A 27,772-nucleotide genomic window follows, 5' to 3' on the forward strand; every position below is an offset into this window, starting at 1 on the left:
TCCAAAAATATGGCAAGTGAATATTTACATACTCATAATGAAAAACCTGAGAAATAACCATGAGAGAGAGAAGAAGAAAAGTGTAACAAATATTTTGTGTTATTCAATGGCTATAAATAGCCATATGAGGTCTGATTTTCCATATAATAGAAATAAAATGTAAACTATAAATTAACTTTTTCAAATTAGCACACAAATTAACTTAAATTATGAAATTTAAGATATTTATTTTTTCAAAATTTAACTTTTCCATATAAACATCACTGAATTGATATAAACAATATTTTGAAACGTGATAAATTAATTAAATAACCCAAAAATATTGTAATATTGTATTTCTTTTATCTCTAGATCTTTTTTTAAAACATAGGAAATACTAAAGTCATACAATAATCTCCTTTCTTTTATAGTCTAAACTTACGATTTTAAAATTATTTCATTTGAATTAATAAGATCATAGTAGATTGTACAAAATTAGTTAATAAATGATATATATTTCCATTAAATAAATAAAGTACGATATAATTGTAATAAGACTACTCAATCAACTAATTAATTTCACTTAATTAGATTAAATTTTAAGATCATAATATATAGACTAAAGTTCCTTAAATTTAATGTTGTAAATTTCAAAATATATTTATGGCTAAAGTAGTATTTAATGTTCGTTGTTTTTTTTAATCAATATATGTATAAAAATTACGGAACTTTGTATATATTATTTATTAAAATAATTGTCAGTATTCACTGATTTTTACCGCAATTTAATCTAATTAGTTTAATAACAATACAATTATTATTAATATTATATATTTGTTAACCATAAATTTGTCCTAATTTTATAGCTTGATTATATTTAATTAATCTACAATTACATAAAGGACTCAAATATGGAAACAATTGATATTAATTACCTTTATAATTTCAAAAATTTAATCCCATGAATTTCTCATATTCTTATAGTTTGATTATATCAAACTGATATTAATTACCTTTATAATTTTGGGAATAATTTTTAAAAGGTAACGATTATTTTTTTCCTAATTGCTAATTTATTTCTCAAAAATTTCTTACAAATTTATGATTTGATTATAGTTAATTGATTATTTAATTATCTTTATAATTTACTAAAAACTAAAACAAGGTAACAATTATTTTTTTTTCAATTACAAATTTTCTTAAATTCAATATTTTATTGTTTTACTAAAATAGTTCAAGTTTAATTGTTTTGAGGCATGACATCTTTTTGTCTATAAATATTTTTAATACATAAGAAATGCTAAAGTCATACAATAATCTCCTTTGTTTTTATAATCCAAACTTACCATATAAGAATAATTTCATTTGAATTAATAAGATCATAGTAGATTGCACAAAATCAATCAATTAATTATATGTATTTTTATTAAATAAATGATGTACGAAATTGTTGTAATAAAACTATACAATTAACTAATTAATTTCAATTAATTAGAATCAATTTTATGATTATAATATATAGACTCAAGTTCTTTAAATTTAATGTTGTAAAGTTTAAAATATATTTATGGCTAAAGTAGAAGTCAGTGTTCCTTGTTTTTATAACCAATATATGTATATCAAATATGAAACTTTGCATATATTTTTTTATTAAAATAATTGTCAATATTAACTGATTTCTAACTCAATTTAATCTAATTAATTTGATAACAATAAAATTATTATTAATATTATATATTTATTTACGATAAATCTGTTCTAATGTTATAGCTTGATTGTAGTTAATTAATCTACAATTACATAAATGGCTCAAATATGAAAAAAATTGATATTAATTACCTTTATAATTTCGGCAATTCAATCCCATGAATTTCTCATGTTTCTTATAGATTGATTATATTAAATTGATATCAATTACCTTTTCAATTTTGGGAAGAATTTAAAAAAGGTAACGTTTATTTTTTTTCCTAATTACTGATTTATTTCTCAAAAAATTCTTATAAATTCATAATTTGATTATATTCAATTGATTATTTAATTATCTTTATAATTTGCTAAAAGTTCAAATAAGGTAAAAATTATTTTTTTCTAAATTACGGATTTTTCTATATTCAATCTTTTATTGTTTTACTAAAATAGTTCAAATTTAATAGTTTTGAGGGATGACAACTTTTTGTCTCTAAATCTTTTTTAATACATAAGAAATGCTAAAGGCATACAATAATCTCCTTTCTTTTTATAATCCAAACTTACCATTTAAAAATTATTTCATTTGAATTAATAAGATCATAGTATCTTGCACAAAATCAATTAATTAATTATATGTATTTTTATATAAAAAATGATGTATGATATAATTGTAATAAAATTACACAATCAACTAATTAATTTCAATTAACTAGAATCAATTTTATGATCATAATATATAGACTCAAGTTCCTTAAAATTTAATGTTGTAAATTTTAAAATATATTTATGGATTAAGTAGTAGTCAGTGTTCGTTATTTTTTTTACCAATATATGTATATCAATTACGAAACTTTGCATATATTTTTTATTAAAATAATTGTCAATATTAACTGATTTCTATCTTAATTTGATCTAATTAATTTTATAAGAATAAAATTATTATTAATATTATATATTTATTTACCATAAATCTATCCTAATTTTATAGCTTGATTATATTTAATTAATCTAAAATTACATAAAGGACTCAAATATGGAAACAATTGATATTAATTACTTGTATAATTTCAAAAATTTAATCCCATGAATTTCACATATTCTTATAGTTTGGTTATATCAAATTTATATTAGTTACCTTTATAATTTTTGAAAGAATTTTAAAAAGGTAATGATTATTTCTTTTCCTAATTACTGATTTATTTTTCAAAAATTTCTTATCAATTTACAATTTGATTATTTAATTATCTTTACAATTTGCTAAAAACTCAAATAAGGTGACAATTATTTCTTTTCTTAATTATGGATTTTCTTATATTCAATCTTTCATTGTTTCACTAAAATAGTTCAAATTTAATTATTTTGAGGGTTGACATTTTTTTGTCTATAAATCTTTTTTAATACATAAGAAATGCTAAAGTCATACAAAAATCACCTTTATTTTTTTAATCCAAACCTATCATTTAAAAATAATTTCATTTGAATTAATAAAATCATAGTAGATTGCACAAAATCAATCAATTAATTATATATATTTTTATTAAATAAATGATGTACGAAATTGTTGTAATAAAACCATACAATTAACTAATTAATTTCAAATAATTAGAATCAATTTTATGATCATAATATATATACTCAGGTTCCTTAAATTGAATGTTGTATGTAAATTTTAAAATACATTTATAGCTAAAGTAGTAGTCAACGTTCGTTGTTTTTTTACCAATATATGCATATCAATTACGAATCTTTTCATATATTTTTTCAATTAAAGTAATTGTCAATATTAACTAATTTATAGTTAAATTTAATCTAATTACTTTGATAGCAATAAAATTATTATTAATATTATATATTTATTTACCATAAATCTGTCCTAATTTTGTAGCCTCATTATATTTAATTAATCTACAATTGTATAAAGGGCTCAAGTACGAAAATAATTGATATTAATTACCTTTATAATTTTGGAAATTTAATCCCATGAATTTCTCATGTTTTTATAGATTGATTACATTAAATTGATATCTATTACCTTTTTAATTTTGCAAAGAATTATAAAAAGGTAACAATTATTTATTTTCCTAATTACTAATTTATTTTTCAAATATTTCTTATAAATTTAAAATTTAATTATAGTCAATTGATTATTATTATCTTTATAATTTGCTAAAAACTCAAATAAGGTAACTATTATTTTTTTCCTAATTACGGATTTTCTTATATTCATTTATTTATTTGTTACAAAAATAGGTCAAACTTAATTATTTTGAGGGATGACACCTTTTTTTTTAATAGTTTTTATTCAGAATGATTACAATATTTTCTATATAAATTGATCAGTTACTATTTATTAATTCGTTATTCTCTTAAATAATTTTTTCTTGTAATATTTATTTTAGTCAATTGTAATGAAATCATTTATATTTATTTCCTTATAATACTATTATTAAAAACATATGAAAAGTAATTTATTAAATATGAAATATGAAATTATATTAAATATTTAAATAATCAACAAAATAGCTTTTTGTTATGAAATGATGGTTTTTTGTTGTAAAATTCAAATAGGTAGTTATCAATATGACACTTGTCATAGTTTTAGGCTAGACTATCCTCCTTTATTATATAGATAGATAATTTCAACAAAATTAATTAGAGTATTTTCTTATAAAAATAATATAAAATATTATTTTATAAAAATAATATAAAATATGGTATATTAATAATATTTGCATTAATTATGCTTCTATTTTCTTACGCAGTATTTGATTTTACGTATTAAAAATAACATTGAATCAATGGTGAAAGTGGAGGGAGTTCTTTCTTTATTGGGGTTTTTCTTTTTGGGAAAGCTGGCAATTTCTTGACTATCAACCACCCAACACAAAGCTGACACTTCTTGGTAGATTGGTTATTTTTTCATACGATACTAATTTATATACATTTTCCTTGATATTTGTTATATTGTTAGTTTTATTTTGCGTATCATATTAGTTTATATGCATTTATCTTTTATGTTTGGTATATTATTATGATCCTAAGCTGGGAGTCTATCGGAAACATCCTCTCTAGTTCACCTGAGTAGTGATATGATCTGCATACACTAACCTCCCCAGACCTCACTATGTGGGAATACATTAGGTGTTATTGTTGCTATTGTTGTTTCTTATACAGTATTTGATTCAATGTATTAAAAACAACACGAATTACATAATTTCTTTTTTCTTTTTACATAATACCCCCACTTTAAGCATGTTAATGCATGCATTAGATCCATTGCATTTCTAATGCCATAAATTTTGAGGTATTAGTAATATACACCTCAATATATAATAGAGTATATAACTAATTTTTGCATTAGTTATACATAAGATAAAAATATATATATATCAAACAAGGGACTACTAATACACATAAAATTAATGGATGCATTATTTTTTACGTAATACATTCCATGCTTTATCATAGATTTGATTATTATTCCTTGTCTTGAGCCAGGAGTCTATCGGAAACAACCTTTCTACTTCTCCGGAAGTAGTGATATGGACTATGTACATCTTACCCTCTCCAGATCCCACTATGTGGAAATACACTGAATTTATTATTGTTGTTATTAATTTTTTAATGCACTCTATCAAAAGACTCCATGCTTCTCATTTAATTATACCTTTAGCTCCTCTTTAATTATGATAATTGCTCTCTGACTCCACCTTGCATTTTTAAAATATAAATAAATAGGAATGAATTTAATTTTGCTCATTACTCTACTAATTGTAGTAATATTAGGTGAATTCATCAACTTAGAGTACATTCACTCATGCTACATATTATAGATATAGTTCAAAAAAGGAATTATACGTTTGACATAATACATAAATATGTTTTCAACTTTACATCATCAGCAAATATTTATATAGTTTAATTTTGAGTGTTGCACAAATAAATACTTAGACTATCATATAAAGGTACAATAAATATATATATGCGAGTCTTGTATCGCAATTTGTCATGCAAAATGTGTGCATCTCATACAATTTGTCAAGTAATTAAAGCGTTTGTGTTTAGGGGAGTGCATCGGTCGGTTCGGTTGGGTTTTACATATTATCGTTAGATTTATCGATTTTTGGTTTTTAAATATGCTAAACCAATAACCAAACCAATAAAATATTTTTTTTAGTTTTTAGTCCTTAACGATTTGGTTTTCGGTTTAACCGATAAGAAAATACTCATAAAATAAAAATAGTAGTAACTAACATGTAAAAAATGAATCTCAGTTGCAACAAAAACCATACATGAAGTGTTTAAATTTACAAAAATCTTCAAGTTTGAACTAAATGTTGTTAGGAGAAATTAAGAGTTTATATAATTGAAATAATAGGTTTGTTAATTTGTAGAAATAAAAGATAATATATAATAAATCTTATATATTTTCTTATTGGGTTATCGGTTTACCCAATAACCTAATAAGAAAAAATCAAACCAAACCAATAACCCAATAATTTTTTGTAACACCCCATACTTTCAGACTTGAACGTAAATTGTTATTTCTACTTGTACACATTTCAAAAACCATAAATCTATTGTGAATATAGTGTTTTAATCAACTATGTGGTGTATAAATTTAGTTGAGCATGAATTGATATCATAGAGGTCCCCTAACTTAAGGACGAGTTGACAGCTTTTCCATCGACTGAGTTTTAGTAAGCGTCAAAAGTTGGGTCAACTTCAATCGGTCATTACTCTTTGTATCTATTGAATTAGAGTGCCTATTATATATCAAATTAAAGGACTTCGAATTATCTTTCCAACAATACAAATTCCGCAAAAATCCGACACCCGAGGAAGAAGTTATGGCTTTGCAAAGTGGAGTGTGTCGTGTAGCATAAGGTGTGCGACGCACACCCTAACTTATGCCATAAGGTGTGCGATGCACAACCTATGTGTGCGATAAAGAGTGCGCCGCACAACCTATATTATTTGATAAGGTGTGCGCCGCATACATTACTACTCAAGTGACTTAAACACTCCGTTTTGGGGCAAAATGGTCCTTTTCCCACCCTTATTTAGCCATAAACACGAAATTCAGTTCCCAAATACCCCAAAATACACCTTCATTCATCAAAATTGCTCAAGAAATCTCCTTAGGGTTTCAAAATAAAAACCCAAGCAACTCAAGATTCAACCGTGGGTTTTTGAAACTAATTGCTTATTTGGAATCCCCAGAACGTAGGCTTCAAGAAACACCTATCATCTTCGCATATAGAGGTACGTGGGGTTATCCTAAAATCTCATGGGCCTTTAAATTCATGTTTTACAATGGGGGTTTTTAAACTACAAATATAATCATGTTTTGAACATTTTTATAATATTGATTTGGTCTTTAGGCCTATTTCCGAAGTGATTTGACATATTATATATGTATATGCATGTGTTTCTAAAAGGTGTTAATTTGTGAGCATGAAATATATGGAATCCCTCTCTTGAAGTGAATTTGTTTTAAATGTTCATATGGTGTAAATTGTTTGAAAACATCTTGAAAAGCATGACATAAAATGTTTTGAGAATTGATATGATTTTGACTTGAAAACGAGAGGGCTATTTGTGTTGAAACATGTTGACTAAAATGGTTGAATGAGAAGAATTATGTGATATTGATGGCTTACAAGTCGGGTATGACGATACCCTATAGAATATGATATGTGATTGAATTAGATGAAATTTGAATGCATTGATTTTACATGAGATAGGTGGATGCTCGACGAAGGCATTTGAGTGTAAGGGCTCATCGTTGGAAACCGTGTTTGCCGACATGGGAATTTGGTAACCTGCTTTGTGATCTTGCGTACCTGACTTTATGTCATTCCCAAGTTGGGACTATGGTTAGGAGCCCTGCTTTATGATCTTGCGCACTACCATTGGGTCAAGACACCCTGCTGTGTATTCTTGTGTATCTTCCCCTCACTTATACTCTAATCTCGGTGGCAACCGAGGTTTGACAGTTGGTGTAAATATGATATGTAGGGTATTCCACCTAGCTCAGCTGCATTACATTGTTGTTGAAAACAATTACATTACGCCAATGTGTTTTCAAATGATTTGATATGAAACTGCTTTATAATGGCTCTCAACTATATTTTTTTGAAATGTTATGTTTTGTTTTGATATCTCTGCGTACCAGTACTTTTATATTGACCCCCTTCCCTTCCAGGTTCGGAGGCACAGTCTAGCTGTCCAGAAAATCAGTAGATTCCTCAGACAGATTTGCAGAGTCACTTGGTGAGCCTTCTATATTTTGGAAGGCCTGATATCTGGCAATTTCATTTATCATTTATTAGTTTTGGATCTACTGGGGGCCTTGTCCCAGTTTTCAGATAGATATTTATTTTAGTCATGTAGTAGAGATTTTGTAGACGTTATAGAGATGTTGTGTTGAGATTGTGGGACATTATTCCCCGTTATTGATTTCATATGATTCTTGACCATGTTTTCGTAATATTGTTTGTCTTCCGCATTTCTTTTATCATATGAGTTATGTGCATGATTATCAGACAAATAGGGGTGTTTTGAGCCTTCATGGTTCGGAATGCTCGTCACGGCCAGGCCCCAGTTTGGGTCGTGACAAACTTGGTATCAAAGCACGGTTTATGGTCCAGGGTGTCGGCAAAATTACGTTGGGTAGAGTCTTATTTATGGGTGTGTAGCGCGCCACACTTATAAGCAGGAGGCTACTAGGCATTCAGGAATGTCTCTCTTTCTTCATGTTCCAGTTCGTGCAATAGAGTCAAAATAGTTCTCTTTATACTATCATTCATGCTATGGTGTCGCCCATATGAAGGTAAAGTCATCCCAAATTCTTTCTTTACTCTGATGTTCTCAGACATGTCCCATTATTGGGGTGATTTAAGTGTAAAAAGTTTAGAATCACATGATATAGTCTTTTCCGATTGTGTCTTATAAGAAAAAAAAATTGTGCAAAGACTCAAGAGGAGTCTATTAGTGCTTCAATATGTGTTGATTCTGATGTAAACGTTGATCCTGATGGAATCATACGTTCCATATTAAGGTATTAAGTGCATCTAGTCCCTCCCAAAAATCTTGATACAGATGTGGACGGTGTATAGCAGAATGTTGGAACTATATTTCCACCCGAATAGTACCATAAGTTAAAGTGTTGTTGTCATGACCTATCGGTAATAAAATTAGACCAAGAAGTTAGTGATGTGAAGTCACAAAGTTAGAAGTCAGAGTGAGGGTGATTTTTGGTGTAAATGAATATTTTAGTTGAATAACCGATATTTGAGGATTATTTACCCCTTTATAGTGATAAACTAATGTGGTAGCTAGTAGCACGTGTGGATGGTATGGTAGTCCATGGGGGAAGTATTTTACTCAGATTTTTATTTATACAGAGTAAGATGTGTATTCTTAGACCATTACATATTATGTGTCAATTTCCTATCTCTTGTAATATGTAATCTTGTTATCATGGTGTTTTTGAAAAAAAATAATTTAAAGTCTAGTGAAGCCGTGTGGGACTCTTTCGATTCACTAGCTTAGTTGCCTTGTCATCCATCTCATTTTCTTGTTCAAAATACAAAACCAAAGTCTAGTGAAGCCGTGTGAGGACTATTTCGATTCACTAGCAACTTGTTGTCCAACTTGTTCTTTTGTTGGTTTAATATATGTATGGCTGAATCTGTTTGGCATGAGATGGAATTGGTAAAGAGGTGATTCGTCCTTGTGAGTTAGTTTAGTATAAGGTAGAGAAGGAGTTGTTAGTCAGGGTGATTTGTTGGTTGCTTGAATGTGAAAAATGGCTATATTAGCGAGTAAGTTATGATTATAGACTCATGGTTGTTTGAGGAATTTGAAGGCAGTCTAAATGTATGCTTGAGTAAGTAAGTATGAGGTGAGAAATCCGCATAAGCAGATAAGATCGTATGGGGTTATAATATCAGATTAAGGTTGATCATGTCTATTATGTGACCTTACCCGTTGACTTTTTTCGTTGGTAGTTGTAAACTAGTACTACTTATGAAAAGGTATGTAGCAAATTATGAGATATTTGGATAGTACTACATGACTGGCACAGATTTTTCGAAGTTTTGCAGGAGTTCTCGAAACTATTTTCTAAAAAATTAAGAGTACTTTGAAAAAAATCTATATAAATCTTTTACTTAGTGATTGCCTAGACATCAATTAGGACGGGGAGTCAGGGGTGGAAGTCCCAACATGATGAAATACCTAAAAGATGGTGAGGGCAAATCAAGGATCATAGGAAGTCAACACAGAGTAGTTTCTTTCAAACTAATCAGTTTTTATGGATACAGGGATCGATACACAAAATGAGCGTTTCTTTCAAAAAATCCCCAAGCAAGTCGGGAGCCATGACAGAGCATATAAGGCTTAATAATGGTACTTTTGGTAGCCCAAAAACCGGCTCAACACCTATTTATTGACGACCTTTCGAATTGTCCATCTCATTTCTTGAGATCATGGAGTACAAACAAAAGTGTCTTGTCTTCTTTACAAATATTGTATTTAGAATTTTTCTAAAAAAAATAGTCGCTAGCAAAAGCGACTTTGTGTCTACTAATCGTCTACCTTGAGTACTAGTACATGCAGAAAGCAAGACCCTGACAAATGATTTCAGGAGAAACTGTTTTTAATTTACCGAAAGAATCATTGCATGTCATTGCAAAGAGGGCCATTGCATATCATCGTCATTCAATATCTATTGACGCTCTAGACACAATGCTGGCATCGAGGATATCATCAGCATTTAATATATCCGTTGACACGCAAGACACAATACTGGCGTCGAGGATATCATCACCATTCAATATCTATTGACGCGCTAGACACAACGCTGGCGTCGAGGATATCATCATTATTATATATCTATTGAAACGCAAGACAAAACGCTGGCGTCGAGGATATCATTATGATGCAATATCTGTTGACATGCAAGACACAATGCTGGTGTTGAGGATATCATCATCATGCAATATCTGTTGATGTGCCAGACACAACACTGTCGTCGAGGATATCATCAGCATTCAATATATCTATTGACACGCAAGACACAACACTGGTGTCGAGGATATCATCAGCATTTAATATATCTGTTGACACGCAAGACACAATGTTGGTATCGAGGATATCATCATCATTTTATATCTGTTGAAACACATGACATAAACACTAGCGTCGAGGATATCTTATCATTTTATGAATTAGCATCTGAATGCATCGAGAGCACACGATTTGAAGGTACGCCTTTAAGTCTCTATCTAAGGATGAATGATATAAAAGATTTCCTAGAAATTGAAAATTTGAGGGTCATCTATAAGTCATATAATTTGAAATAAGATAGTGTGCAAGATCACCTATGAGTTGATAGCCTGTAGGTCATTCAGAAGCCACAACAACATCCTAGCCAGATAGTGTGCAAGATCGCCCAAAAATCGATAGTTTAAAGGTTATCCATAAGTCGCAACTAAATCCTTACCGGAGAATATGCAAGATTATCAAATTGATACGTCCAAGGGTTATCTATAAGCCGTGTCATATCCATGATCGATTATGTGCAGGATTACCCAAAGACTAATAATTTGAGGGATTATCTATGTCATGTTGTATGCAAGGTCGGATGATGTGCAGGAACACTTGAAAGCTAGTGATTGGAGGGATATATGTAAGCCATCACTTATTCAAAGTTGGATAATGTGCAGGATTACCTAAAATCTAGAAATCAAAAGGATATCTATAAGTCGCCTAGTATCCAACATCAAATAATGCATAAGATTATCCCAAGATTGATAATTTAAAGGAAATTTATAAATCGATCATCGGCTATAACCGTAGAGGTTATCATTCTATATGCAAAAAATGATATAGGTACCCAAAGGGTTGCCACAACAGTACAAGATTACATGGTTGTAGAGACCGTTCTACATAAAGTATCGCTAGTGTCCAAAAGGGCCACCCACTTTGAAGACATATTCAACCGACAAATTTCATAATTATACAACAACCAAAAGGGTTGTTGTGTTTGGTATTACCGATTATTTCATTCCAAACAGGTACATGAAGAGATGACTCCGCTTTTCAGGCCACAACTCACGTGGAGATATGGTAAAAGACTGCATACCTCTTTTGTGAATTATGTTTAGCACTAACACTTTTTGCTTGAAGCAACGAGATAAATGCTAATAACATTTGATCATTCAATTTCAATTCTTTTTAGAAAGGGCAGAGGATGAAACAATATATCGTTTAGTTAGTCGCAAGTGTGTATTACGGCCAAAAAAATCATAGCGAGGGAGATGCAACTTTATTTAGAGAAACAAAGATTCTCTCAGGCACTTTTTCCGAGGCTAATCTTTTGTAAGCCTTTACTTTCATTACATCTCAACTACCTCTTCAGAGGAGAATTCTGGCACTAAGTTTATTTAGTCCAATTTATATGGTTGACAACACAATATATTTTGAATTGGGTTTAAGTTGCACGATATCATCCGAAGTGAAATCAAAACTGGGGTATGGTACAAAAGGACAAAACATGGTCGAAACTTGACCAGACAAACTACTTTCAGGTCTAATTTGTTTGCACTTATTGGATTTATAAACCTGTTCAGACCTCAAACCATTAAGTGCATTTGTTTTTATTAGGATTTTAGCTCTTTATAGGTCTGAGTAGGTCTTAATCATTCAGATGTGGAACCAAGTCTAAATATCATTTACATATATTCTTGTGTAGGATAAAATTCACCCCCACTCTATCCACAATCACCTGTCACCACCACCAACCACTTCCACCATCACAACCAAAATCACTACCAACTACACTGCCAGCCGCTACCACACCTACCACGTCCATTATTCTAATTATATCCATTGCCAACTAGGGGTGTTCACAATTTGGTTTTTAACCAAACTGAACCACGATCCAAACCAAACCGATTAAAAAAATCTATATATGGTTAGGTTTAGTTTGGATTTGAATTTTAAAAAATCTATACTAATTTGGTTTGGTTTGGTTTGGTTTTACTCTAAAATAACGGACAAAATAACCAAAACGAACCGATATACATATATATTATAATTATTTGTATGTTTTTCATAAATGTAATCTAAATATTTGTTACATTTTATATTTTAATCATGATTTAACTTTAGTCGTAACACATTCAGTCATATGTCTTCATCTAGTTGACAATACATTATGAGATTCTAAATGAATTTCATATTTTGAATGACAAATGATACTAATTGTGAAAATAATATCTTGTTATATATTGAAATTTACAGCTGAAATTCATTAGATTATACGCAATCACTAATTTTAACTTTCTTTTGAACCTTGTTGAGCAAGAAGTTTATGTGTACCTTTTGGGGGTTTATCATATCATTCTATTAAATATAGTTTTTAAATATTTTTTTAAAAGCGTTCATATGGTGTTATCATGGCTTTGCCGAAGTATGACACTCAGTTGACATCATAGTTTCAAGATTGAGATACAACACTCGGTTGACATCTTATATGTTAGATTGGATTTGTTTTTTAAAATTTTCAACTTTTATCATTAACTAAAGTTATAAACCAAAAAACCCGAATCAAACCGAACTAAACCGACAAGAACCAAACCGATGATTATTTTTTTATTTGGTTTGGTTTGGTTTTAGAAATTTAAAAATTGATTAAGTTGGTTTGGTTATGGTTTTGACCAATAACCGACCCATATCGACCCATGAACACCCCTACCGCCAATGCCGCCACCATCAACTGCTACCGGTAGATCACTACTACCAACCAACTCATCTATCAGAGCTAGCACTACCACTAATAACCACCAACACATCATCAACTTCCACATATTCTTCGGACACCATCACCACCACTGTCACCGGCGTCACCACCTCTACCACCACCATCCACTACACTCACTACAGTATCTGTACTAACAACCATTCCACCATTACAACTAATAGCGTCTCCAACGACCACCAACACATTGTCAACCATCATGCATACAATTTTTCGTCACCACGATCAACACCTCCAACTACTAACATTAACCAACTTCACATCACAACCACCACCACCACTACCAATCGCCAATATCATGACAGTTACTACAATGCCAACTATCTCTACTATCACAACTATCATCACTAATATTACTAATCCCTAATATCAATTAATTTATTAAACCACCACCACCATTACAAACCATCTCCACTATCACTAACAAACATAAATGTTTCTTTTTTTAATCAAATAATAATTTAATTGCATTAAATTAAAAAAAATTCCAATAGATAATTATATTATATTTAGAGATATATAAATTTTGCACATTCAGATATTGAGAAACACCCAACCTTAATCATTTAGTTTTCAGATCTAGAGACATTATCTTAACCATTCAAATGTGCATTCAAAATGATTCAAATGTCTGAATATTAATAAAAACAAATGCAGTCTTAGCTGAAACACAATGGTGTGGTTGTGTGATACTTTAAAGGAGTCCTTGAAAGTCAAAGAAACTACGTGAAAACATGGAAGTTTGATGATCACTTCTCAGAGTTGTTCTGCTCGAGAAACTATAACAATTAAGGTAATATAACCATTAATGGCATTCAACGAAGGAGAAGTCAATTACAATTGTCCGTGAAGTAGCATTTAATACATCTTCGCTAGACTGAAAGAATCATCTATATCTATACTACATTAAAAGCATGGGACCCCTAACTTAAAAGTTTACAACAATACCGTTCCTATCAGCCTAAATACCTACTATCTAGTAAAAAAAAGTGGAAACTAATTGGCATAAAGAGAAACAACACAGATGTTTAATAGGAACAACCCGTCATTGTTCTTATCTCAACAAAATATGTGTTATTTAAAAAAAAAGCAAGCAGAGGGGTAACTCTCAAATCTCAATCTCATGCTTTTATCCTACCAAGTATGTTCTATTCTTTAATGCACTACAACAACAACAACAACAAACCCAGTATATTCCCATATAGTAATGCACTAACTTCCTTTTTTTACCTAATGAATTGAACTTTTTAGTGAGGATCTAAATGATTTTCAGACTTTGTTTAACATTTGATTCATTAAGATGTATTAACAGGTTGAATATTTAAAAAAAACACTTAATAGAATGATATCTTAACCATTCAGATTTACACCTTCATTAAGTGAAAGCAAATGAAAAGGGATTGTAGTGTAAAGTCTATAAATATGGCTTAGTGTAACAAATATAGTTGACACAATTCAATACTCCTATTAGCAATCTATTTCACCTGTTTCTCCAGCTCATCCATAACATCTGTAAGTATTTTGCTGTTGATCCTGAAGTATTTGATGAGACAACTAGATATGCAGCAAAATCTTTAATCTGCAAGCATACAATAAAGAGGGAAATTATTGGATGAAAAATTCAAAAAGACGAAATGGGAACTCATGAAGGTAATCACTCACTGAACACAAGAAAGAAAAAGTAACTTTGATGCAATAATCATGCTGGTTAGTTTTGCATTAAGTATTCCCAAAGCAACATGCTCTTCCATCAGTTTTTGGAACTCATCACGATTTTTACGTACAACTTTCCTTATTTGAATCAACGGTGTATGCCCAGTGAGAAAGAGATAAATCAAAGTCTCCAAACATAAATTTAATTTTAACCCCCGAGTCTAATAAGCAATATACCATCCGCAGTTTCCTTTGCTCCTCCTCTTCGCTCTCTAAATCACGTATGTATTCCTAAAACAGAGAAGGTTGAAACATAACTTTAAAACTGAGGTGTACAAATGAGATGTTTGGAAAAAGTTATTTATGATGTATTAGGAAAATGAGTAGTACCTGGAAAATCTCCAAGCGATTTTCTCAAGGCGGGAGCATCTTTCATCAGTTTCCAAGCGGTCCTGAACTTTCCGCCACTAGCTACTGGCCTGAACAAAAGAAGTCAGCAACAATAGAACTATGAAAGTTCTATCTCCTGGAAATAGAAAAACCTCCTGGAAATAGAAAAACATAATCTAGGAACTGATGCTAATTCCACTAGAACAAATACCTTAATAAAGTCACAGGATTTTAAAAATTCTAAGTACTCCACTCTATTGCGCTTCTGCTCCTCCAATGCCTTTGTATGCTCCTAATAAAATCCAGTACAAACTAAAAAAAATAAAATTTCTCTATAAAGAAGAAAATATTTACAAAGAGACTTTAACTACACTTGCATGAAAGTATTGAAAAACTTTTTCTATTTTACGACGGAGGGGGGAGAGGAAGAAGCATATCATAGTTTCAAGTTTCAAGAAAAATTACATACAATACATGGAAGTCTTTTTAAATTGGAATTCAATGGTGAACAAATTTAAATGTTGTACCCTTAAGCCATTAAAAATGTATTCAAAGAACACAAGATTTTAAGTTGAATATCTACAACATTCCTTCTTTCTACTCCTTAAGCAAAACAAAAAAAGGGAACAAACTAAAAGACATCCTGCAAAGGAAAGGAATGGAATGAATGTTGTTAATCAAGTGGACCAGCACCTAACTCAACTTTGATAACTAGGTAAGGTGGTGAAGATTGTCCAAGATCATATAAGGAAACTACAGAACATACACCATACTAGTTTGGGATTCTCATACATTAGTCGCACACCATGACTAGACATTTGTAGCATCAGTTAACCTAGGTTGGCTAACATCTAATAGGCTAACATCAAGATAGATCTTCCTATAATACCATGTTTAAGAAATTGGACCTTGTTTCTATCTCAAATGAAAGGCTAACTTAATTTGTGAGGAGCCAAAGACCATATAAGGAAACTACAGTCCGCACACTTAGTTTTTAACATATAGAAGCTTACAAGAAAGTTCTGCAAAAGAAGCTTCACCTTTTTCTCAAGTTCCTCCACATAATCTTCAAAAAGGTCCTCACGGTCTTTAGCTTGCTCAACAGCTTTAAAACATTCATCATGTTCGAATATGGAGATTGCCTTACCGAATAATCAATAACAAATAGTTAGTGGATCAAATGGAACTTACACAAGTAATGGATCAACTTCAAGGTACCAAAACACATACAAACAATGAACAAGATTAGAAAACAAGCAGTAGACAACTTAAAATTATAAGTGAAAGACAAACCTCCATCTTGACGATGGTGACAACTCCTTGCAATCCTGTAAGATTGAGAACAACGAACATTGTTGTGAAAAATACCACTTATTCTTTTGAACAAGTCAAATACCAGTCTCTAATACATCATGAATATTATGATAATATCTTTTTATTTTTGAAACTGGTAATGTGAATATCATGATATACCAAATGGAAGACACCCACAAAAGAAAATTTCACTTACTTCTCACATTATCCTGAAATGTTCTCGAGCTTTTTTCTGTTTAACACGCCTCTTTTCAGCTTCCAGTTTTTTCTTTTGGCTCAAATACTGGAACAGACACACAACTTCAAAATGATCACTATAGACCTTGGGTGTGTTTGGTATGAAGGAAAATGTTTTCCTAGAAAACAAGTTGGTTTCTTACTTGTTTTCTTATGTTTGGTTGTTGAAAGGAAAACATTTTTCAGAAAATATTTTCTAGTGTTTCGTTGGTGGATAAAAAAATATTTTTCAAAAAATACATTTGAGAGTTGTATAAACATTTCAACTTAAGAGTAAGATTCAGAGAGAGTTTTGGAAAATGTTTTTCCTACTTTTTGAAGGGAATTCATTTTCCTTAAATTTAAGAAAAATAAGTTAATTTGGAAAACATTTTCCAAAATATTTAAGTCAACAAACATGAAACAATTGGATATCAAACACAATCTATCTTTTTGCAATACGGTATGCTGAAACATTGAAGCAGCAATTAACCCATTCCAATGCCGACTTGGAGAGATACCTCATTAAAAGCTTGCTTCCGCTCACAAAGGGATTTTAGAGCTCCATATCTCCGGTCATTAATTACTGCTCTCATGGCCTGAAAAATACAATTCATGTCAAATGATCTGCCTCAATTGTTTGGTACGCACAAAACAGTCAAGTAATAAACCTGATCCCACGTGCAATCAGACCCAATATTTGCAGATTCCAAAAGAGTTTATTAGATACTTAAAATAGAAATAATAGAAATTTCGAGAACATACATTAAATGGGACAAAAAGCAATAATCAACTATACCGCTTTGCTCTCATAAACTAATGGTCCTAGCTCGACTGTTTTCTCATCTGATGGAGTAGCACCTTCGATTTCAGTTATTGCAGCATCTTTCTTAACATTCTGCATTTTAGGTACAACACCAAGCACAAAGGACAAAACCAAACCTCAGTGGAATGGAGCATATTCTTCACCTATTAGGAGTTGACTAACAACTGCACTACAAAATTGTTGGATCAACACCCAGCATAACAGCTATGAAAAGCTTTCTTGGTGTTTTAACCAGTAACCAGTAGTAATTAACTAATCACATAAGTATTTTAGAAGGACAAAGTACTTCTCTATTCTCTGAAGAAAATCCATCACCATACACTACTACATCTTGAATTGTAGTAGTCTCAGAACTAAAGAAAAATTGAATTCCAAATAAGAACCAACACAAAACAGAGGCAAATTTATAACATATAAATCTGAAAACAGCTGGCAAAGCAGGTTTTGAAGAATTCTTCATTTTGACTGTTTCAATCATCGGAGAAGAAACCTTATCGGATAAACTTGATGATACTGAAGCCATAATAGTTGGTAAGTTAGTAGCTGGTGACACAACAATTGGGCTTGATTTAGCACCGTTTTCCGAGACTAATGAACCATCTGCACCCGGGGATGATGTTTTAACAACAGAAATGGATCTAAAATCAGAAGCGTGTGAAATGGTGTCCTTTTCATGAGCCAACTGTGAATTTATAAATAATTGAACTTTATGAGAATAGAGTATCCAAGAAAATAGAATATTGCCCCTTCTTATCATGCTAGCAACTGTGAATGCATAAAGATTTTATGAGAACTAGAGTATCCAAGAAAACAGAATATTGTCACATCTTATCATGCTATTTAAAGCACAGAACAATCCCTTCTTATCATGCTATTTAAAGCACGGAACAAACCCATATTGGATTTAAATCTAACATTACCTTGACTTCATCAGGCATTCTCCATTTAGACGTTCTAGTAACCTTGTTGTAGTAATACGTACAGAAAACAAACAAAGCAATCAGCATTCTGCACAAGTAACACACAAAAGTACCCACTGTAGAAGAACAATTGGAAAGACGCTAAGAAAATATATAAGTTACACACTTTCTTCTCTTAGGACTTGTAAATTCTCTCCAGTCAGTTGATGCGTCTGCCCTCTGTCCCAATGAAAATAGCATGAAAGTAGGTCAAGTCAAAAAACAGAACATAAATAGTACCCTGAGAGTAGAAATTAGTAACTTCCAGCAGTACAATACTGGATGGAAGTGTTAGAATATGAATGACATAATGTCCCACATGGAAAAGGACTAGAATGTACTGTGTAGAATATAACTACAAGCAGGGTGGAAACATTGACAAGATGCGACTGAGCTATAGCTATCCAAAGGTGATCAACTGAACAACATTCGCCAGATAATCACATTTTGTATATGTATATATATAGGTCAAATTCTATCATTTCTGAGTATTTTTTAATGAACACCCTTGCCACAAAAAACAAGACTGAGTGTGACAGTAAGGGTGTTTAAATCCTGCACTGAGGTTCTAAGTTCCATACTCAACACAGCCCCCCCATAATTTTTTTTCCATTTGGACACGTTTGAAACTCATAAACTACAGTTATGCTTTTTTTCGATGAATCAATTTCTGAACATGTATTTTTTTTCCCAATTAGCTCTTGCAAAAGATCTAGTAACTAGCATGCGATGTATAAGAATTTTGTTAAAATAAACTCAAAGGTAAATTTATAAATTGGTTGTTATACTAGCTAGCTTGCATGGGGCAGAGTGTTTGGCTGGTCCGGAGCTCGCATTTTCAAAAGATAAATGCAGCAGAAATGAGGATGTTGATATTGGTGTGTGGGCGTACTAGGAGAGATAGAATAAGGAACAAAGATATGCGAGAAAAAATGGCAGTGCTCTCTGTGGTGGACAATTGACAAGAAGACTAGAGGGTTGGGGATAAAGAACCTGAAAATTCAAAGTAAGGCTCTCATGATGAAATGGTTGTGGAAATATGCAAACAATAACCAGCAGCTATGGAGGAAAGTGATTGGGGCTAAATATCCTAAAGAATATAGATGGATGACTAATGATGTGAACACACCTACGGGGTTAGCCTCTAGAGATCTATTAGATCTATTAGACACTAGTGGAATGAAGTTAAAAGCAACTCAAAGGTTAAAGTGATGGATGGAAACAAGACTAGTTTCTGGAAGGATAATTGACATGAGGATGGGAATATGGAAGTGATTTTTCCAGATATCTACAACTTGGTATTGTTTAAATAGAGGACTATAGCAGAATTATGGACACCACATGGGTGGAACTTCAATTTCAGAAGGCAACTTAATGACCGGGAAGTAATGAGAGTAGTTGAATTTTTTAATACTGTGGACTTATTCAATGGACTGCAGACAGTGAAGGATGTACTATGGTGGATGGGAAATTAAAAAAGAATGTTCAGTGTCAACAAAGCCTACAAGATGATGAACCAAATAAATCACCCAGATCCAAGATGGCCATGGAAGCAAATATGGAAAAGTAGGATACCTACTTTGTCTTTTTCTGGTTACTGACCAAGGAAGTAGTTCTTACATAAGATAATGTCATGAAGAAAGGGAAAACCTTGTGCTCAAGATGTTTCCTCTGTGGAGAAACTTTAGAGACGGTTAACCATGTATTTCTACATTGTAAGTACACCCAACAACTTTGGAGAATCGTCTTAAGACTAAAAGGCATTTCCAGGACAATGCCTAGGAAAGTATCCGAGACTTCAATATACTGGGAGAAGCAGGTGTACATGCGAAGGACAGAGGCAGATGAAGAATTATCCCTAGTGCTATATGGTGGACTATATGGAAAGAAAGGAATTCTAAATGTTTTGAGAGCATAGAGAATAGTGTGCAGAAGGTTAAACTCAACTGCATTTTGCTTTTATGTTTTTGGTGTAATCAACTATACTCTAATGATACTGCCTCGATAATTGATGTTCTAGACTAAATTTAGATATAGAACAATCGATTTAGGAGTACTCTTGTATATAAAGGTTTCAGTACAACCCATGTACTGTGTGATATAATACAAAGTTACCAAGTTAAAAAAAAAGATAATAATTTTTCGAGTACTAAAAGTTTATAAAATAACAAATAAAGCAATTAAATCTGAGTTCAAATTGGGTGGGTTGGGTTATGACCCGCATTTTAGAGCATTTCAACCCAACCCATTTCAGCCCAAGTAGCTTTGGGGCGGGTTAATAACCCGCCCATTTATTAACTTAGACCTCTTTGATCCGCCCAAATCTAGCCAACCCCGCCCATTTGACACCTTTAGTTTAATAGAAGTAAAGTGGACCATGCCAGAACACATACCAGATCTATTGAGTTGAAGTAAAGTGGACTATCAAAGGACACACAACAATCTGTTGAGCTGTTGGATTAGAGGGGATTAGCAAGAGTTTGAAGAAATGGGGGACAACAATCCTTCCTTGTATTTGGTGGGCTGTATGGAGCGAGAAAAGTTGAAGGTATTTTGAAGATAAATATAATTCCATTCAGAAAGTTAAATGGAATAGCATTGTAGATTTTTGTTTTTTGTTTAAGGGCCAATGTGTACAGGATGCATAACAGGTGGTAGATCTCTTTGAATCCTCTCATTATTTTCATTATTTTTCATTTCTTTTGGACTGCTAGCATAACCTTAACGCTGACGAATACAAAGTAATATCTCCGAAAAAGAACTGTTTATCTCAAAAAGAAAAGAATATAAATGTTCAAACTTCCTTACAGCTCCAATTGTTGGTCCGTTAATACATGTCCCTCACAACCAACCAAACATTCTTTGATAACCGTCGTGTTTGGGCCAGCTTGCTCCTTGACTAGTTACACCAGGTACTGCTACCTCCCACCAGCACAGATACTGGGTAAATTTGTCCATCAAGGCTTGGAAAGATGGTAAGAAATCACCTAGTGTTTTTATCTCTCTTGGAAATTAAACTTGAGACCTCATGGTTCTCAATCTATTTCATTGACCACTAGGTCACACTCTTGGGTGCAAGTGTACAACCAGCCAAACTATTATTCTGTAAACCAGAATGAGAAGTGTGAAGCGCAATATTATATCAAGTTTCCTCTCTCCATATCGCCATAGAGTTACAATAACATTACATTAATCAGAAAGTAAATAAAATTGTTTAAACTAGACCAAATATAATCCTGTCGTGTATGCTTAAACACATTTTTTAGAACAATAGTGTTAAATATAAAATATTTTAGAACTATATTGGAAATAAAAGGTCAATGCAAATCCCAAATGAAGCCTACATAGTATAGTAAGATCGAGGAAATCTGCTCGCTAAACAAACTTTCAACAGAAATCACATATACTTTAGGAAAGAAAAAGTGGTTCTACGAAGCTTCATAGAAAAAGAATTGTGTACTTCTTTTTTCATTGATAAGCACAGGAAACTGGATAAAACCACCCATAAAAATCTCGATGACACGAGACCTCACCTCCATTTCTGTCATCAGCTCTCGAGGTTTCTCCCAGGTAAAGATTCTTGTCCTTCTATTATAATAGTATCTAAAAATCAATTCAAGAATTGTAAGAATGTTATTAATTGGTTGGAGTAATAAAGCCATAGGAAATATGACAACATTAGCAACCATAATTGGCCTAATGATCATAAAAGATGCTGAAAATAGCAATACCTACTACCATTTAGCCACATGTAAAATATGTATGATAATAGAGAAATGGGGTCAAAATGAAGTTATCGGTAGAGGTGTATCAAGTTCTGCTGATCAACAGTCCGGTAGAATTTGGTAGCGGTGAACGGTAGCCCATATGATAACTTTGACAAAGAGGACTGAAACAAAGGGGCCTATTATCTCCAGTGCTAATGGAAGCAGAATGATGTACAAAGCACTAGATGTGGATACTTGAGGGATTTCTTAGCAGTGAGGGGGCCAACATATCCACCACTTGTTCATAGAAAATACATTAAGTGTTTGTGATGCAGACATTAACCTATTCATATGAGTAACCTATGTGAATATAATCCAAAAGCAAGAATTTCGGAAATCCAAATCGGCATGCTCTTTTTTCTATCTGGAGAACAAAAAGTGGTAAAAAGATTGGATCTGAATGAAAATGATATTTTTGCCGAGCTTCTTTTCTTGTATACCACAGTTTTACACCTTTATTGTTCACTGGAATCTTAATTTGCTTACCAAAAACTATCGTTGAATTCAAATGTTGACTCTCTCAGTCAACACACACCCATTAACCCATTAAGCATGTTACTTGTTGACAATATTTATGCAAAACGGGTACAATAAAACACATTTTATTCTCACCAGAACAACCAAGGGAGCTGCTAATTCTTCAGTCTTCTGCATAGTTGTCGCAGAATTCACATTATGATTACTTATTGGAATCCAGGGTTGAACCCCTGATGGAAACCTTTGATCATTTATCTGTGTCTGATACTGGGAGCCAGAAAAATCTGCATTTACCTGCTGTTAAAGACAATAACAAAATATAATTCATCAATATAGGAATAGAACATCGGAAACTGATTGACAATAACCACAAAAGATCTTCCCAAGGCCTTACATTATATGAAGAAGAAAGAGGTAAATTTGGGCCACTAGAACCAGGCATGTGGTTATTTAACATCGGAAGATTTCGCTGAAAATCATGGGGAATAGGTGGTCCCTGAGGCATACTATGCATTCCTACTACAGGTCTACCAGTAACCTGTTGCATAGGTTGAGGAAATTGGATTTGAGAAGGTTGATACATCACAACATTTGCATTTCCAAGTGGCATAAATTGTTGAGATGGCCCGAAACCATAAGGTTGTGCCTGCTGGGCTAGAAGCATAGGCTGGAACTGCTAAAGATGTGGGGAAAATAGTTATCATAATGTCTCTACATTCAAAAGTCATTTATCCCTCCCCTAAGCATCCATAACTTTACCTGCAGTAACATGGATGGAATAGCACCGGGAGCGGGACCAGCCAGAGGAGGTATAGCAGGACCAATATCCATGCAAGGAAGAACAGATGAAGTCAGAATATAGCTACTTTTCAATCATATTTAGTTAATTTTCCAATCAATGTTGAAAGCTTGTATCCATGTGCAACTCCCTAAATTGATTTGAAAGACAAGGCAAGAATTTTGAAGCCAAACCACATAGTAACATGAAACCCTTTTCTTCATCTAATAAATAGAAAGCTTGAAACGAGAATAAAGAGAGATAGGAAATAGATGACCTATCACAGCGTTAGACAAGAATGGACAAAATGATAAGCATCTTTACCTTATGGCTTAGGTTCAACAGCTACTGATGGCCTAAGTATCTTTTCTTCGGGTGTAAAGAAGAACGTCTGTTAATACAAAACTATGATGATGGAACTGAAACGTGAGGTATGAGTAGTTATTAGGATAACTGAAAAATACTGAGACCAGAATGGGTTGAGCCTCACTCTTCCCTTCTGATGTTCTATGTCATACTGACATCACTACTAGAATCTGAAAGCCTGACTTGGTTATTCGCTCTATCATCTCCCCCTTAGCTTCAAGCCATCATATTAAGTTTGGGAGATCCCTTACTAGACTCTAAACTGAAGAACACTCATTGCACTCTTGGGTCTCGAAAACTACTATACATGCATATCATGGCACTTAACCAGAATGACTACACCTGAAAGTGGAAAACCCACTGTTAATACTACCTTCTGAGATACACTTTATCATTCTATAGACCCAGTAGTCATTATATAATACTTGCATACTTACTAACTTTGGGTCTTCATAGGTATCCCCAAAGTTGGAGGGCATACCCTCTAGTGCTTTAACTCTTATTTCTATTAGTTCAACCTTCAAAAACTCAAACTTAGAATCTACCACTCAACATGGATATCACCAAGCCTTCAATGAATCATACTACTTCTGACATAGCCTACCAATATCGCGACTCTAAACTTACATCTCTCTACCATGAGAATCAAGATCATATAAAAAGGCTAAACACTATCAATCAAAACTCCTTAACTTGGCTATTGAGAACACCATATACCATCTAACTAGTCCTTCTCCACCTAGCAACTCAACGGTACCACTCGTCACACAAAACGTGTAGTAGTCTTAGAAAATACCGCAACCTCAGATCACCTTGGGCATACTTCTACATTATATATGTAACATCATACTTCACTACGAATCAAATAAACTTAAGCTCTTGCATATATCGTTCAAGCCTATTAGATTACTTCTATAAAACTAGTATCATTAACCAAGAAATCATCACATCCACCTTCATGGAGATCAATTGTTCAAAACTTAATGTTTAGTGCTAAACATGATTTTACAACCCAACCTTATGCATGATTCTCACTTGGATACCATGAAATAGACATTAAGAAACACTAGTACACTAGAACTTCCAAACAACAAATAATTGATCTTGACCTTACGGTCTTTCTTTTCATACCTCATTAGAACGTACTATTTTAACACATCAAGCCTACTAATTTTTTCCCACAAAACATACATCATTAATCTCATGCCACTATTTTTACCACCACATTCTACATTAAATTCAAGCACATAGTCCTGTACCAATCATCTATCACTACTGAAAAATGCAACAAACTATGCTAGTTCATAAAATTTGGGACATACTATACAAGCGCCTAAAAAATCACTACATACCTTCTCATAAGTAGTACTAGTTTACAATTATTAACGAAAAGAAGGTCAGGGGTAAAGTTACATAATAGACATGATCAACCTTAATCTTATATTATAACCCCATACAATTTTTTTTACTTATACGGATTTCTCACCTCATACTTACTTACCAAAACATACATTTAGACTACCTTCAAATTCCACTAATAACCATGAGTCTATACTTACAACTTACTGGCTAATATAGCCATTTTCACACTTCAAGCAATCGAGAAATCACCCTAACTAACAACTCCTTCTCTACCTTCTACTAAACTAACACACAAGGAAAAATCACCTCTTTACCAACTCAATCTCATGCAAACAGATTGGTAGTCCTGTACCAATCATCTATCACTACTGAAAAATGCAACAAACTATGCTAGTCCATCGATTATTCAACCAAAATATTCATTTACACAAAGTCACCCTCGCTCTGACTTCTAACTTTGTGACTTCACATCACCAAATTCTTGGTCTAATTTCACTACCAATAGGTCCGACAACAACACTTTGACGCATACTACAATTCGGGTGGAAATATAGTTCCAACATTCTACTACACAACATCCCCCCCTTAAGCAAGACATTTGTAACATAAATTTGAAGAGGACTACATGCAATTAATACCTCAAGCTGAAAAGCATGATTCAATCAGGATCAATGTTTACATCGGAATCAATACACATTGAAGCACTAACGGACTCTTCTCAAGTCCTTGCACAAATTTTAACTCTTATATGGTTCAATCAGAAAGGACCATACCATTTAGATTCTAAATTTCTGCACTTGAATCACCTCAATAATGAGACATATCTGGGACATTAGAGTAAGGAAAGAATTGGGGATGACTTTTTTTTACTTTTGTATGGGCGACACCATAGCACAAATTAGAGTATGAAAGAGGAACATTCTGACTCTATTGCATGAACTAGAACATGAAGAAAGAGATACATTCCTAAATGCCTAGTAGCCTCCTGCTTATAAGTATGACGCGCTACACACCCATAAACAAGACTCTACCCGACGCGATTTCACAGACACCCTGAGACTATGAACTGTGCTTTGATACCAAGTTTGTCACGACCCAAACCGGGGCCCTGGCCGTGACGAGCATTCTAACCATGAAGGCTCAAAACACCCCTATCTATTTGGTAATCATGTACATAATTCATATGATAATAAGATATGCGTAAGATACACAATAATGTGAAAAATATGGTCATAAATCAAATGAAATCAACAAAGGGGAATTAATGTCCCATAATGTATATCGACATCTGAACAACCGTCTGCGAAATCTCTAATACATGACTGAAACAAATTACTGTCTGAAAACTGGGACAAGGTCCCCAGTAGACCTAAAACTACTAAATGATAAATGAACTGACAGACATCAGGCCTTCCGAAATATAGAAGGCTCACCACTTGATTCTGTAAATCTGTCGGAAGAGATCTACTAGTTATCTGGACCCCTATACTATGCCTCTAAACCTGGGAGGGAAGAGGGTCAATACAAAAGTACTAGTACGCAGAGAAACCAAAAACAAAATGTAATATTTTTTTCCAAATATAGGTGAGAGCCATTATAAAGCAGTTCCATATCAAATCATTTAAAAACACATGGGCATAATGTAATAGTTTTCAACAACAATGTAATGCAGCTGAGCTAGGTGGAATACCCTACATATAACATTTACACCAACTGTCAAATCTCGGTTGCCGTCGAGATTAGATTATAAGTGAGGGAAAGACACACAAGAACACACAGCAGGGTGTCTCGACCCAATAAAGTTAGTAGTGCCCAAGATCACTTAGCCTGGGCTCCTAACCATAGTCCCAAATTGGGATTGACATAAAGTCAAGTACATAAGATCACTTATCCTGGTACCAAATCCCCATGTCGGCAAACACGGTTTCCAGCGAGGAGCCCTTACACTCAAACGCCTTCTTCGGGCATCCACCTATCTCATGTAAAATCAATGCATCAAACTCTATTTAATTCAATCACATATCTTATTATTTAGGGTATCATCATATCCGACTTGCAAGCCATCAATATCACATCATTCTTTCATGAAACCATTATATTCATCATATTTCAACATAACAACCCTCTCATTGCAAGTCGAAACCATGACCATTTTCAAAATATTTC

The 27,772-nt window shown here is 32.6% G+C and overlaps 2 long non-coding RNA genes and 1 pseudogene across 3 annotated transcripts; all 3 read right to left on the minus strand.

Annotated features, from left to right (window-relative positions):
* Window positions 1-27,772, minus strand: part of LOC107879294 — a 71,368-nt pseudogene that overhangs the window by 2,717 nt on the left and 40,879 nt on the right.
* On the minus strand, window positions 14,821-20,176 carry LOC107879293. Of its 2 annotated transcripts, XR_007043584.1 has the most exons (10): window positions 18,984-20,176; window positions 18,818-18,859; window positions 17,593-17,670; window positions 17,052-17,138; window positions 16,835-16,869; window positions 16,582-16,683; window positions 15,753-15,833; window positions 15,542-15,630; window positions 15,389-15,442; window positions 14,821-15,077 (listed from the first exon to the last, which is right to left on the minus strand). It is a non-coding gene; the product is annotated as an uncharacterized LOC107879293 (long non-coding RNA). The 2 variants fall into 2 exon arrangements; XR_007043583.1 differs by lacking the exons at window positions 18,818-18,859; window positions 18,984-20,176 and adding an exon at window positions 17,871-18,235.
* Window positions 22,389-23,688, minus strand: LOC124885266. Its single transcript, XR_007043585.1, has 3 exons — window positions 23,495-23,688; window positions 23,395-23,397; window positions 22,389-22,459 (listed from the first exon to the last, which is right to left on the minus strand). It is a non-coding gene; the product is annotated as an uncharacterized LOC124885266 (long non-coding RNA).

This window comes from Capsicum annuum, chromosome 8 (genome assembly GCF_002878395.1).
Source record: "Capsicum annuum cultivar UCD-10X-F1 chromosome 8, UCD10Xv1.1, whole genome shotgun sequence".
NCBI lineage: Eukaryota > Viridiplantae > Streptophyta > Magnoliopsida > Solanales > Solanaceae > Capsicum > Capsicum annuum.